Here is a 15433-nt window from a genome sequence, read left to right on the forward strand (position 1 = left end):
CTGGTTTGTTGGTTTTCAGAACCCTTTCTGGATAGCTGGCTTACTGCCTTATATAAATATTAATTATTGCTTTATTATCATGTACTGTATGTAGTTAACCAAAAACAAAGTGAGAAAGTTGGGAATTCAAAAAGTTTGAAAAGCTCTGCCATGGGCCCTTCCCTCCTCCATGGAATTCTGAGGCTCTGCCTCATTCCAGGGTCAAAGCTGGATATCCTGTACCCACTGAAATCTGGAAAGTTTCGTCCTTATTCCTTTGTAAAACAGGTCAGTTTGGGGGTGACTAAAGAAGAGAGGGACAGTTGGGGATATGAGGTGGCTGCCAAGCAGGATGGTGCCCAGGCAATTCCAGAGCAAAAGTCTCTCTGCTTCCAAGAGAATGTGTTAGGATTTTGTTCAGTGCAGAAAGGAAAGCTATACCAAGAATAAACTTACTTAAAAAACAGCATCTGTTTTTACACGATGGGAGTGTTTCTTTTGTAAAATCCCCACCACCACCACTCCATCTGGGACTTCTTGACACATATACAGAGGGTGCCAAAATAATGTATACACATTTTAAGAAAGGAAAAAAAAAACTATATTAAAACTGAGTTGAAGGTAACCACTTTGAGCAACTCTTGTAATTGCAGAAGTCAAATGTGACTTGTATTTATCTTTTGTTATTGGTATATATTGAGTACTACAATTTTAATATTTTTTTCCTTTCTTAAAATGTGTCTACATTTTTTTTTGGCACCCTCTGTATATCAGAGGTGTCAGCGACTTGGAAGGAGACTGATGATAATGCAGGTTATTCATTGGGATTAGAAGGTTAAAATGCCTCTGGAGTTACTTGTTTCAGCCTCTTTCCTTCAGGAGATATTCCATCCTGTGTCCTACCTCAGTAGAGACCTTTCCCAGGTACTTTGGGAGAACTTTGGAGTCTTTCTAGTGCCAATGAAAGACACAGGTTTCTTCCCACACATTGGTAACTGTCAAGTGACTTGACTTCCTAGGGCCATTCCTGCTCTTGCCCTGGTCCCACCAGGAATGCAATCCAAGCATACCATTGTCATATCCAAAAAAATTGCCCATAAATCCATCTCCGTTTACAAACAAATGTTGGAGATGTTGCTAAAGAGTTCCAGGAAAAGGAAAATGGGATTTCATGGCACAACCTTAGTGGAATAGGTTAATGAAGACCTATCCTAAGTGTTGAGAGGGACTCAGGAATGGAACAATCTGGCAAGAACGTTCTATGTGGAAGAAACAGGAAATGAAACCCATGAGATAGAACGTTGGCCTGCTTGAGAAATAGGAAGAAGTTGAATATGGCTAAAACAGGGTCTCTCAGAATGTTTTCTGTAACAAGATGAGGAATTTGTACCAGAATGTAAATCAAAGTACTACTTTTTCATCAAGAAAGTCCTACCAAAAAAAAAAAAAAAAAAACTTAGTTGAACTTAACAGTATATTCAAGTGTACACTGGTAGTGATGTAATTGATTCTCTAATGGTACACATTCCTTTTTTGGTTTTGCAGAAATATTTGAAGAATATTGAAGAAGCATAGTTTAAGATTATGTAAACTTGATATTTTGTGACTTAGTAATTTAAAGATACTCTAATATCTTTTATTGTTAAAAAGAAAACATTGATAAGAAGTAATTCAATATTTTACGAATCTTCTCCAATCTCTACTACACTTTTATTTTTAATAACATTCCAATCTTTGTTCTGTGCATATATCTTTATGCACGTTCAGTCATATTGTACACACACTTTTGCTTTTTCATTTAATATCGAAGCATATGCATTTTATATACCTATAAATAGAAATAATAAATGTCATTTTGACAACTGCATAATAGTCAATAGTTAACAATTGACTTAAGCATCGACCTTTCATGAAACATTTATTTACTTTTTTCTCTTGTTTTAAATAACCTGGCTGTGAAAATCAAAGTACCTACTTCATTTCCTTCTTTTGGATTATGTCCTTTAAAATATTCCCAGAAGTTGAATTGCCAACTGAAAAAATGTTTTACACTGTGGGTTAAAAGAACTCACTTTTACTATATATTGCTTTATTACAATATGTATACTTAATAATTTTAAATTTTATCTGCAACGCTTTTAGTACAAGACAATAGGTACCCGTTAAACATTTTTTTAGAATTCTCAATTCTATTAGGTTGGTGCAAAAGTAATTGCAGTTTTTGCAATTATTTTTAACCTTTTAAGCCACAATTACTTTTACACCGACCTAATAAAAGAGTTGGCATCCACAAATGAACTTATGCAAAATATTCCATTAGTTATACTTGCATGCATATGTGCAGGGCATGCCAAAAAAAAATGTACACACATTTTAAGAAAGGAAAAAACTGTACTAAAATCGTAATATGCAATATATACCAATAACAAAAGAGGAATACAAGTCATGTGTATACATTTTTTTGGCTCCCCGGGCATATATTTCTACAATTCAGTTAATAAAATAATTAACAAAATTGTTTATTGCAACAATTTCTAAGAAACACTAGACATTAACATCTAAAATTGTAAGCACTTAAAAAACAGGCACAATCCCTAAAGAGCCATTGGTCTTTCTGGAGCCTTCCTGTAACCCTGTCATATAAAGGCATCATGTGCCAGTTACCAGGAGGAACTCAGGTTGTGACCTTGAATTCACTGCTACAAATGAGGCAGGCTTGTACCTCTAGAACTGGGCAGAATCTAATTTACAGCACACAGAAATCAGGAAGTTAGAAAATCAAGGGCAACTAAAGGAACTCACCTGCATATACCCAGAGACAAATCAAGCAATCAAATTTAAAAGGGAGAAACTTTATTTCCTCCCATCTGGTTTTTTAAATAGTGACATTTAGTTTTGAGGTATTAACTAAATTATAAAGCTGAACACAAAGATTCTCTTCTGTTTAGTTTTTTAAGAACACTAAGATCTTAGTCATTCTTTCATTGGTAACAATATCATGGAGTTTCAAAGTAAATCTTTCTTTTTCATGACTTCCTGGTCACCAATATGTGGCAGGCCCACACAGGTAGAAGAGAGAGATGTCAATGACCCCATGTATGATCTTTGTCCTCTGCTGTGACTTACAAAAAAACACAGAGTTTAAAGAGAGCTGGGCCCAAAGCCAAAATATGACTATATTGGGTTCCACTTCATACCAGCACTCCAGCCCATTTTGGCCTTTATCAGCCCTGGAGAGGAATTTGCTGCATTCAGCAGACAATTTTTGTAGATACCATGCTGAGCATTCAATAACATCCTTCCCTCTGTTCTGTGTGTGACTTTGACACTAACCCCTTATTAAAGCCAATATGTAAAGGGTAGAAAATATCGCTTTTCCATGGGAATGTTTACTTGTGAGATTCTGCAAAGGGGGCATTGCGTGCTGCTTGCCACCTGCAAGGGTTATCATTTCAAACTGTAAAGTCACACTATGCTTTGAAGAAACTTCCCAGGAAAGGTTGACCAGAGGTACAGCGTTCACAGTGCTGAATGGAGTAGCTGTTTGTAGACAAAGGCTTCAAGCCCATGCTGAGTCCAAGAGGCGGTACCATAAACAGTAAGAGGCCCTTTCCATAGCAGCCTCTTCAACCGTAGTCACTAATCAAAGGGCTGACTCCCCACATGCATAGAGTGAAAGAGACTTCTCATTTCCATTAGGTTTCTTCAGGCACACATATGCAGGCACAGGCACGAGTGTGTACACACACACACACACACACACACACATGCACACACAGTCCCCACAAATCTTAATAACTGTCTTCAAAAGATGAGGGGTGCTAGGAAAAGTTAAGGCCCACGTGCCGTTCACTTGAGATGTCAACTGGCCTTGACACTGGTAAACCAGCAGACACATATTGCTAAAGTGAGAATCTTCTTTCTGAGCCTATCCCCAAGTGAATCTTGTTACAAAATACTTCTCTTGAGGGTTTATTTTTAAAATGCATTTATTGGAAAAACAGGAATTTAAAGAAAAAGGAAATAACCCAAGCAATATTTCCATTGAAATTCAAAAAGTAAAACAAGTCTGTTTTATTAGATACTTTTGAGATTCTTATTTGCAACTCAGGAGCATCAGGTGTTCTTATATTTAGAATCAAGTTTTTTCTGCACGTGGAAATAGCTTATCTGATAGTTGGCATGCTACCAAGGAAACTGGCTAATGGGTAGATTGTTTGATTTGGATGTTTTGTTTGTATCCTGGTTTAAAAATCAAGTTCATGATACTATTTGGAGGAAAACACCCACACACTCTTTAGTCATCATCTAAGAAGTTTGAATCAAGTAGCTGAAATATATCCTATGAAAGTTCCAACAGACTATTTCAGAATGGTACTATTTTATTGCTAAAAATGATTTGCTTGACCTGTCAGCATATGAAAAAGATAAATTGTAATAAATCATACGCCTAAACTAAGAGCTAAGCCTATAAAACTTTTCCAAAAAAATCTTTGTGACCCTGGGTTAGGCAAAGAATTCTTAGGGCACAAAAAACATGATCCTTAAAATAAAAAATATAATAAAATAGACTTCAAATTAGAAACATCTACTCTTCAAATAGCTTGCTTAAGAAAATAGCTTGCTTAAGCAAGCCACAGATTGGTACACAATACTGGCCAACCACTATCTCATAAAGGACTTTTATTAAGAATATATAAAGAATTTTTATAATCCAATAATAAAAATACGAACAATCCATTTTTTAAAAAGGCAAACACTTCATCAAAGAAGAGATTCAAATGTGACATGGAGCACTGTAACGATGGAGAATGATTTACGGCACACTTTAAAACACACCTCCTCTCAATCATAGCTCACACCCGACTGACTGCACCAAACAAGTTGAAACTTGTCACACACTGTTACTAAGGTTCCACGCACCTCTTCCCATATTGAAGATCTCTGCGTTTCCATTGGCTGACACTCAGCAGCAACATTCACTCTATTTTGTGATCACAACCGAAAGGCTTTGTGTCCCACATTGCTTCTGGTATGGAAATTTCTGTCAAATAAAAATATTACGGTATGTCCTCATCTGCTTTATTCACCGGATCTGGCACCATGCAACTTCTGGCTCTTCCCTAAAGTCAAAATGACCATGAAAGGTAAACATTTTGAATCAATTTAGGACATCGAGGCAGCCATGACAGTACAACTAAAGACACTCATGAAAGAGGACTTCCAGAACTACTTCAAAAAGTGGCCAGAACGATGGGATAAGTGTGTTCGAAGCAAGAGGGAGTATTTTGAGGGGGATTAATGCCAATGTGCTTTTACTCTAATAAATTTTTGTAATTTAAACATTCACCACATTTTTCAGTCACACCTTTTGTAGGATTCCATTCATAAGAACTTATAGAAAAGAAAAAAACTAGAGACAAAAAAATGGAGGAATGTTTTCCAGGGACTGACAGCAGAGGAGGAGGTTAATTACAAAGTTGCACAAGGGGACTTTTGGGGGTGAAAGAATGGTTTTATATCTTGACAGTAGGGGTGGTTTCACAGTTACATTTGTCAAAACTCACAGAACTGTGAAAGATGAATTTTACCAATGTAAATTATACCTCAGTAAAAATGTTGGATTAGATTCCTATTTTATGCCATATTAAAATTTTTAGTTACTTTAAAGATTAAAATATAAAAGGCAAAATAAAACTTTTAATAGCCAAGACAGGGAAATACCTTTTAAGATCTTAAACTAGGAAAGAATTTCTTTTTAAAAAAAATCCCACAATATAGAAAAAAATAGATATCTGTTATCTTTAGATAACTTCTGTTCATCTTTTCATCAAAAGATAGCACAAAGAGTGAAAAGTCAAGTACCAAATGATAAGATGTTTGTAACACATATAATTAGCAAAAGATTAGTATCCAGAATATATAACTATCCAGTATTGTAATATATAAGATACATAAAAGAATAAAGCATACAGTCAAAATCAGGCAAAATCAAAGTCAACTCATTTTAATTATGACTGCACACAGCTGAACATTGTGTTGATGGGCAGTGATGTTGACTGAGTAATAGTCATAGAAGAATAAAGTATAATTCCATTTATATAAAATTCCACAATAGACAAAATTAACAATGATTTCCTTGTTAATATATCAGTGATTAAACAATAAAGAAAAGGGAGAGAATGATAACACGAAATTCAGGACAGTAGTTAACTTTGAAGTAAAGGAGAGGAAGGAGGGGGTTACAAGTAGTTTTTCTTTTCTTATAAGCCTGGGTGGCAGATTCACACATCTTTATTTTATTATTAGGTAAAGTATATTTACGTGTTTTATATACTCTTGTGTTTATGATTGTGCTAGCTCAGGTCCTCTAAGAAGCCAAGATGGAGTTAAATATTCAAGAGATTCATTAAGGAAATGCCTACAAATGACCATGATACAGGTGTGACACCCGGAAAGGAGAGGGGGTTGGAAGTAGGATTGGGTAGGAAAGAGCCTTGGACTAGCAGCACAGTTCTAAGAAAGTTTCAGCCAGGCCAGTGAGAAGCCAAGGCCACCCCTCAAAAGAGTCTCCATCTTACAGGAACAGTCTTCTTGCCAGGCCTAGTCACGGGTTGGGATTAACCTTGGGAAGTTCGACTTGGTGTGAATTTGGCAGTGAGTTCAAAAGGCAGCAAGGGCTGTCAGTCAATTACACTCCCCACAACAGGAGATCTGAAAGGTGTATTTTTGTGACCACCACAATGGTATGTTTTAAGTTCTTTTTTAATTAAAAAAAAAAATGAAAATGGGCAAAGTTATCAAAGAAGGAAGGAAAGCTCTTTGTTACAGAAAAATGGCATCTAAGAAATGTAGAAGTAATAGTAGAACTTGAAAAATCACCTTGTTCGAGTCCCCAGAGTAATAATGAATTTGGCAAAGATTATCAGTGGGTGACAAAACACAGTGCAAACTAAATCTCACCCCACAGATTACTAACTAAAGGCAAAGGGAAGCTATATGTTCCCAATGGAGAGATTCAGTGATTGCCACTTTAACCGAGTGATCAGACCTGAGGGTTGGTCGCCATGGGGGGACATGAGTGTTGTGTGCAGGCACACCTCACATTTATAGGGTCTGGGGTGCAAGAACACAAGGAGGCCACATGCCACTATCTGAACATTTAAAACTTGTGAATCAATACCAACTTTCATAAAGCATATTTTATTCTTATATCTTGACAAATATACCTTTATAATGTATATATGTGTAAAGTGATGATATTTATCCAGACTTTTAGATGACTGAAAGCTGGAAAAATATCAAAGGCAACTGAATTTAATTATTGTGCACATGTGAATTTTGTATTGGTGCACTGTGATGTTGTAATAAAATAAAGACATATACATAATTTTATTATATATTTATTTGGGTAATACTAAAGTTTATTGCCTTCATTTCAGTAAAATCACTAACTAGGTTCTCAAAAATCAATAATTTGACATAAACTGTATCCTGTAGATAGTAATAATCTATAGGATTAGAAATATAAAATTTAATGGCATTCAAAGTGTCCAAAATTTGAATATATTTTATCAAGAAATATAAATTACATAAATACAAATATAGAAAATTTTAATTTATATTTTATATCTATGCTGTACAAAAATATTTTTTCTTCTAAACATTCAAAATGATCTATTAAAAGGTAACTATAATTTATTAACAAATATAAAATTTTTAATGGAAAGTAATTAAAGCTGAGGTTATATTTAATTGTTTAGAAAATTTGATGGAAGCTTATTAAATATTTTTATAAAACTAAATATTTTGTAATTCTAGTGTTTGATATTCATCCAGTTGCCTATATATATAAATAATCATACTTTATGCATGTACAAAATTGTTTAATATTGCAAAATGTCAAGTTTCCAACAGGAAAAGAAGCAAGTAAATGGATGCTTGGCATAACTGAATGGCAGTACTTTACTATGCAAGAATTTTTTACACTTATACTGAGAAGAATGATTTTCTGAGTTTGTTTTTTCTCTTACCATGTTTTCTCTTCCCATGTCCAAAACTAAGACCTAGCTGAACAGTCAGCTCTAAGGCGTCTTTTGGAGCAATAATTAATATAAGACCCGGTCTTATAATAAAAATAAGTATGATATAATATAATATAATATAATATAATATAATATAATATAATATAATATAATATAATACTGGGTCTTATATTAATTTTTGCTCCAAAAGACGCGTTAGAGCTGATTGTCTGGCTAGGGCTTATTTTCGGGGAAACACGGTGATTAAGTACTTCCACCCCTCACTTCCTTCTCACAATCCAAAGCAGCGTCCCTCCATCATTAGCAATCTGCACAGTCCTACACTTGCAGGACATTTGGTCATAATCACTTAGTGTTCTAAGACGAAAGTGTGGAGGTGCTGGGGAGAAAGAGAGAGAGAGAAAAAAAGAGGGAGAGAATGGGGGGAGGGAGGGAGAAAAAGAAAGGCTACATCAAAGTATGTTCAACTTTATTACTAATCTTTGAAATGCAAATTAAAACATCTATGGAATAACTTTTTTCATATGATCAAAAACTCTTTTTTTTAAAAAGAGTAACGTACCATAATGGCAAGTAAGTGAAGAAATGAGAATGCAGATAATTTCACATTTTTTAATGTTCATGTCCACTGACCTCATACTGCAATTCTTGAAATTATCTAAAGAAAGTAATCAGAGATGTGAAAAAAGGTATTATTTACAATAATAAAAAGGAAAGAGAAAGTAATAAGAAATTAAATAAATTGCCATATCTACATTATGAGAAACTATATAATCATTAAAAATAATGTTATAAATAATGCTTGTTGACATGGAACTGTTCAGGCCATTCAAACCATATGTAAAGAAAGAAATCACTTTGGGGGTAAACTTTACATCCTATAAAAGTTACCATTTCAACAATTGTTAAGTGTCCAGTTCTGTGGCGTTAAGTACGTTCACATTGTTGTGCTGCCATCACCACCACCCACCTCCAGAACTTTTTTCTTCTTGTAAAACTGAAACTCTGTGCCCCTTAAGCAGCAACTTTCCACCCCGCATCCCTCCAGCCCCTGGAAACTACCACTCTACTATCTGTTTCTATAAATTTGATTACTCTAGGTACATTATATAAGTGGAATCATACAGTATTTGTCCTTTTGTGACAGGCTTATTTCAATTAACATAATGTCCCCCAAGTTCCATCCCTGTTGTAGCGTGTATCAGAAGCTCCTTTTATGGCTGAATAATATTCCATTAATTGGATATATCACATTTTGTTTATCCATTCTTCCACTGATAGATACGTGGTGCCACCTTTTAGCTATTGGGAAGACTGCTGCGTTGAACATGGAGGTACAGATATCTGTCTGAGTCTCTGCTTTTAATTCTTTTGGGTATATACCCAGAAGTGAAATTTCTGGGTCATATGGTAATTTTTAATTTTTTTATAGTGTTTTCCATAGCTACTGCACCATTTTTCATTCTCACTGGCAGGTCACAAGTGTTCCAATCTCTCCACACCCTCACCAACACTTGTTATTGTCTGTTTTTTAAAATATTAGTCAGCCTAGTGGGTGAGAAGTGGTATCTCAATGTGATTTTTGATTTGCATTTCCCCAATGATTAGTGATGTTGAACAACTATTCATACGTTTATTGGAAAGAAATCATTTTTATAAAAGAAATATACTGTTATACAAAAATCTATATAGGGGAGGTAAAAAGAAGATACAAACATCAAAATATTATCAGTGTGCAGAAATACTGCCCATCAATTATTGACACCCTTCATGTCAATGAAGTAACATGATGGGAGGAATATATTCCCCACCCACTGAAGCTGGACCTCATATACCTTGCTTTGGCCTCCAATGGAGCATGGACAGAAGTAGCCGTGTGCCAGGTCTCAGAGGCATGACATGTTTCCACTCATCCTCTCAGCAGACATGTTCCAAGTAACCACTGAACGGGAGCCACAAAATGACACCTATGGAAGAAACCTAAAGTTGTCCTGTAGCAGAACTGCCCAAGCTGACCCGTGGAACTGGGAGCAGAAATAATTGCTTGTTGTTGTACACCAGTGAGATTTTTGAGGCCATTGGTTACACTGAAAAGGCTAACTGATAACACAGCTTATCTCTGCATGGTGACATTAACTGTGATTTGTTTTTCCTTATTTGTGCTTTTAAGTATTTTCCAAATTGTCTTTTCTTTGCTGATCATATTTTCTTCAATAGAGGTCTCAGATAACATGTAAGGGTCAGGCTTGCTGTCTGAGGGTTAGTAATTGATCTGAGGGATTAATTAGTGTTCTTGGAAGCCAGCAGAACTGGAGGATGGGATAGGAGACCAAAGTGCAGCAGCACTCAACTTGCTAACAACTGCAATGTGGCAGGCAACAATTTTCCCCAACACCTATGGGCTAACTAGTCAGCTACTAGTTGAAACTTGAAGACTATAAATGAATGAGTTGAGTAGCACCTTGTAGGGACTTGGAATGTAACCAAATCCTCCATGGTTGCTTCACAGGTTAGCTAATTTGAATTGAAACGATTTGCAAATTATGTAAACTGGCTTCAAGCACAGTAAAAGCTCTGTGTCCCAGCCCAAAAGTCCTAAATCAGCCCTTACGTCTGGAAGTCATCTGCTTGTCAAACCTCTAGGCTAACATGTAACTCTTGCAATATGAAAGTTGCCATGACAACTGAGGAGAAAGTTTTAGTCAATAGAATATAATCCAAAACCAATTAAAAAAAAACAAACCCTTTGAGCAGCTTCCCTAAGCCAAAGTAGATTTGAATGACGCACACCCAAAATGTATAATGTCTCACAGGTATGAAATCTGGGGCTTACAGGGCAAGAAACAGAAAATGAGATGGCGGGGTCAAATTGATGAAGCACAAAATATGGCCACCAAACCACCTTTCTTTACCTTTGGCACCTTGGACCTAAGGTGTCCAAGAACATTTGTTGGTTCGATCTGATTGGAAACACTCCACATGCTTATGTCATATACCAAAGAAAAATGAACTTGTTTCATTTGACCCGTACATACTAAATGGACGTGGATTTCCAGAAATCCCAGTACTTGAAATAATTGAGTTTTTATTGTTACGTTTCCTTAACCACTCTAGAATGAGTATTTGGTTTGACATCAGTTCAAGAGAAAACCACTTTTGCAAAAATGCTTTCTCTGTGTATCATAGGAACTTTCTTCTTTTTCTGTATGTCATTTATTCTCTCTTCATCCGATGTCTGCCCCTGAGTTTTCATCTCCCATATTCAGCAATGCCGTTGAGGAGAGCTGATGCCGTCTGGAGGGTCAGGTAGATGCTATTACTAAGCTTGGCCGAATGATTGATTCAGGGTTGTACAGATGACGTAATCAGAACCAATAGAAGCAATTGTGTACCATTCGCTGAAGGAACTGAAGAGTCCTTATAATGTTATTAGGTCCCCTTCGGTGGTAAAGCACTTGACAGTGCAAATACCCCTGCACTGACAGGACTTGTTTTAGAACCCTGCTTCCTATGAACCTTGGGCAAATCACTTAACTTCCCTGGGTCTCATTCTCCTCATCTAAAATTCCTTGGGGGTTTCTCTGAAGATTTTATAAAGGATACATATGTGAAGGCACACTGTAAATTATGAAGCCTTCTTGAAATGTAAGACTTTGCCTTTTGCTCTCCTAGCAGCCAAAGCTGGAATAAACCTGTAGAGATGTTTGGGCCTGTTAAATGCACTGGAAAACAAAGAACATTACCCAACAAGAGAATCTGAAGCCACAGAATGTCAGACCCAAACAGGACCTCAGCGGATATCTGGTTCAACCTCCTCATTTCACAGATGAGGAAACTTGCTGTATCTACCCTTGAAATGAAGGAAATGAGACAAGAACAACTATTGCAACTATTCAGCCAGGATCCCCATCTGAAATTAAAGCCATCAGATGGTAAACTTACGGCCTCTAAGCTAGAGAATATGTCTGTGTTTGAATAATGTGATTATCTTCCCGTGATAAACAGCCTCACCTGTAGAGAAATGACAACTACAGGAAAAAAAAAATGGATTTACTCAATAGTTCACCTCCATACAGCTCAGCATTCTGAGTTCTAAGATGGGAGGAAAAGAACTTTGCAGATGGAAAAATTGCTGAGCCATGTGCCTGAAATACTTAACAAATCACAGTGGGGATTTTATTTAATTTTTTTCATTTTTCTCGTTGGTGAGAACCACTCCTGCCAAGAAATTATGTGCCAAATGGTGACTTCATTTATAATGCTGGCAATGTGATGTTTAACAGCTGACATTTGACTACTTTTGAAAAATCTGTCCCTTAGCTTACATAACAACAGAAGTGTTGCAAAAATTTAGAGATGTACATATAAGGTTCAGTAATTTCATATGGACAAGTTATTAGAAGAAGCCAGACCTGGTCAATATTTTTAAACATTATAATAAAAAGTACTCAGTACAAGAAGTATTTTGTGTGTATTAAGTAATTTAATCCTCACAACAACTCCAGGAGGTGGGTGCTGTTTTTATTGTGTACAGGTTTGAAATGTGGCACTGAGAGGTTGAGTAACTTTCCCAGAATCACCCAGCCAGTCAGCAGAACTGGGATTTGAACCTAGGCCTCTTAGCTCTGTAGTCTGACTGCTAAATTACTCTGCAACGCTGACCTTCTTGTGGTAATCTGCACAGAATATCTTATACGTTCCTAAAGAAAAAACTTGTGTATGAAATTTTAAAAAATGGAAACATCTATTCAAACTTACGTTTCTAAAACACTGTTTGAATCACAGCATCAAGAGAAAGCAGAGTGATATGAGTGAGAATGCAAGCTTTGGAGCCAGATTCCATTGAGCCTGAGTTCAGGTACTGGCTAGTAACTCTTGTGGCCCTGAACAAGTTCCTGAACCTCTCTAGGCTTCAATTTCTTCATCTGTGAAATCGGGATAATAATGTTACTGAAATCCTAGAGTGGTGCTGGGGTGACATGAAATAGTTTATGTACAGTGCATAGCCCAGTGTCGGGCACATAGAACATCCTCAGTAATTGTCACTCATCGTTATCATCATCATCGTCGATGTCATGTGTACCCTGTGTATCAGATACCACTTCTGCTCTGTTTCAGCTTTAGCTTGTTTCAGCCTGACCTATCTCCTATTCCCTCCACCCTCCTCTCCCCACCTTTCACCCCCTGCAGCCAAGTCCAACACCGGTTCCAATCTGCTTCTCACACCTGGTACCCACTAAGGTCTCACCTTAAATCCAGCTGTGCCCCTGTCACCTCCTGCCCTAGGGCATCTCTGTTGACGCCAATGCATGAGACTCCAGGGGAAACTGCTTGACACCTGAGCATATGCAACCCAGAAGTGCTGGCAGTGAGCCCTCCAACAGTCACAGCTTTGACCCTTTCTTCTCCCTTGTCAGAAGGTGTATTGCTTGGTAGGGCTGCCATAACAAAGCAGCACAGACGGGGTGGCTGGAATAACAGAAATGTATTCTCTCATACTTCTGGAGGCTACAAGTCCAAGATCAAGGTATTGGCAAGAATGGTTTCCTCTGAGACTTTTCTCCTTGGCTTATGGATGGCCACTTTCTCACTGGGTCCTCACATGGCCTTCCCTTTGTACACATACCTGGTGTCTCATTGTGTGTCCAACTGGCTTCTTCTTAAAAGGACACCCGTCAGGTTGGATGAGTGCTCACCCTAAGAGCCACATTTTAGCCTCATCATTTCCTTAAAGATCCTATCTTCAAATACAGTCACATTGTGAAATACGGTGAGTTAGGGCTTCAACATATGAATTGAGGGACGACACAATCCAGCCCGTCACAGGGTCCTGAGATGCATTTCATTAGGCTCCTCAGAGGATCCTATGGGATAGAGCACAGTGGTGGCCAACTGGAAACATAGCCTCCTTCCTGGCTTTGCAACTCCGCCCTCTTTGAGTTCACAGTCATCAATCAAGACTTCACACAGAAGCCGTGGTCTCAGCTTTGTCTTTCTGGGAATTTGGCCTAAGACACGTGGTGGAAACTAGATGGTATCCTACTACACAGCCAACCAGACCTGTCAAATGTGACCCCAGCTGTCCTTTCAGCCCTCCCCGCCCAGCCTGCACTGGCCTTGGCATATTCTAGCCAAATTAAACTATTCGTTCTACTCGTCCTCTCCAGGACAGAGTCCTCATCTGCAGATGACAGGGCGCTGGGTCCCTTCCTCTCCTTCAAACTCCATAAGAAAGCCCTGTTCCTCCTTCCTATGACTGTCCTTTATTACCCTCCTGGAGATGAATTATTATCTCCACATAATTCTAAGTAAATAAATATTCTGAGCTAATTGGGAAAAATTAAAACGTTCCAGATTTGCACAAAAAGGAGAAAGGAAACCACAGTACTTCAGAAAGTATCTAAATTAGGGCTTGAGAATTATAAAGGAAAAGTTAACAGATGTACAGCTGGCCAATCCCAGATTTTAATTAAAGCCCATCTTTTATTGGTCAAAACATGACTAGTATGACAGCCAAGCCAAAAGAGAGAGGTGGATTAACACACACATGCTCTCACACACATATACATATACATATACACAAACACATACTTCTTAGCATTCTGTTATTTTATACTATGTGGAAGCAGCAGGATGTGGATATAAATTGATTTTGCATGTATTTCTCTTGGCATTATGGCCATATTTAATGTAACATCCAGTAAAGTAGAAATTTTAATTAAGTTTATGGTCTGACCATCTGTATTTGTTTGGAATTCCTGTCTTTTCAAAGCAAAAATGTGAACCTGGCTTTAGACCTGGAAAAATCTCAGGCTGCAATTGAATGTTTTATCAACAAACTGAGAGTGTGTGGTCTGAAATATAAAATAAGATTAGAAGAAGGGGAGCCCATTATCAAAATATCACAAAATACCTGGATACTAATTATGCAGTCACTAATTTATTCTGACATGCTTCAGGGAAGATAGCAGGGAATTTTATATATTTTCAAGGGGAAAAAGTCTCCACATCACTAAATTGCCAAAGAATCAATTCAATACATTTTACTTGTTTCTGTGGGTTTTAATGTTACTTTTCTTTTAAACTTCACTTCCTGCATTTTGTAAATGGATAAAACTTACCTATAATCTGTATCCAAATGTTTTAGCTCATTTAGGCTCCTTTTCTTTAAAATAGCAAAAACTCACTAATACATATTAAATAATAATGAATGTGGCCAATATAAACTATTAAAAAGTATTTGTATGTACTTGGAAGCAGTAACAAAATGCTCTGTTAAAATACTATGTGGTACAGACATAAGGTAGACAGACCTGCAGTCTCTTGCCTGCCTTTGGGACATGAATTGAGCTCCCTGTAGTTTACCGTTTCATTCTCGGTGAAGTGTTCATTAAGTAAATTAAAAGTAT

The sequence above is a fragment of the Rhinolophus ferrumequinum genome, chromosome 20 (assembly GCF_004115265.2).
Source record: "Rhinolophus ferrumequinum isolate MPI-CBG mRhiFer1 chromosome 20, mRhiFer1_v1.p, whole genome shotgun sequence".
Taxonomy (NCBI): Eukaryota; Metazoa; Chordata; class Mammalia; order Chiroptera; family Rhinolophidae; genus Rhinolophus; species Rhinolophus ferrumequinum.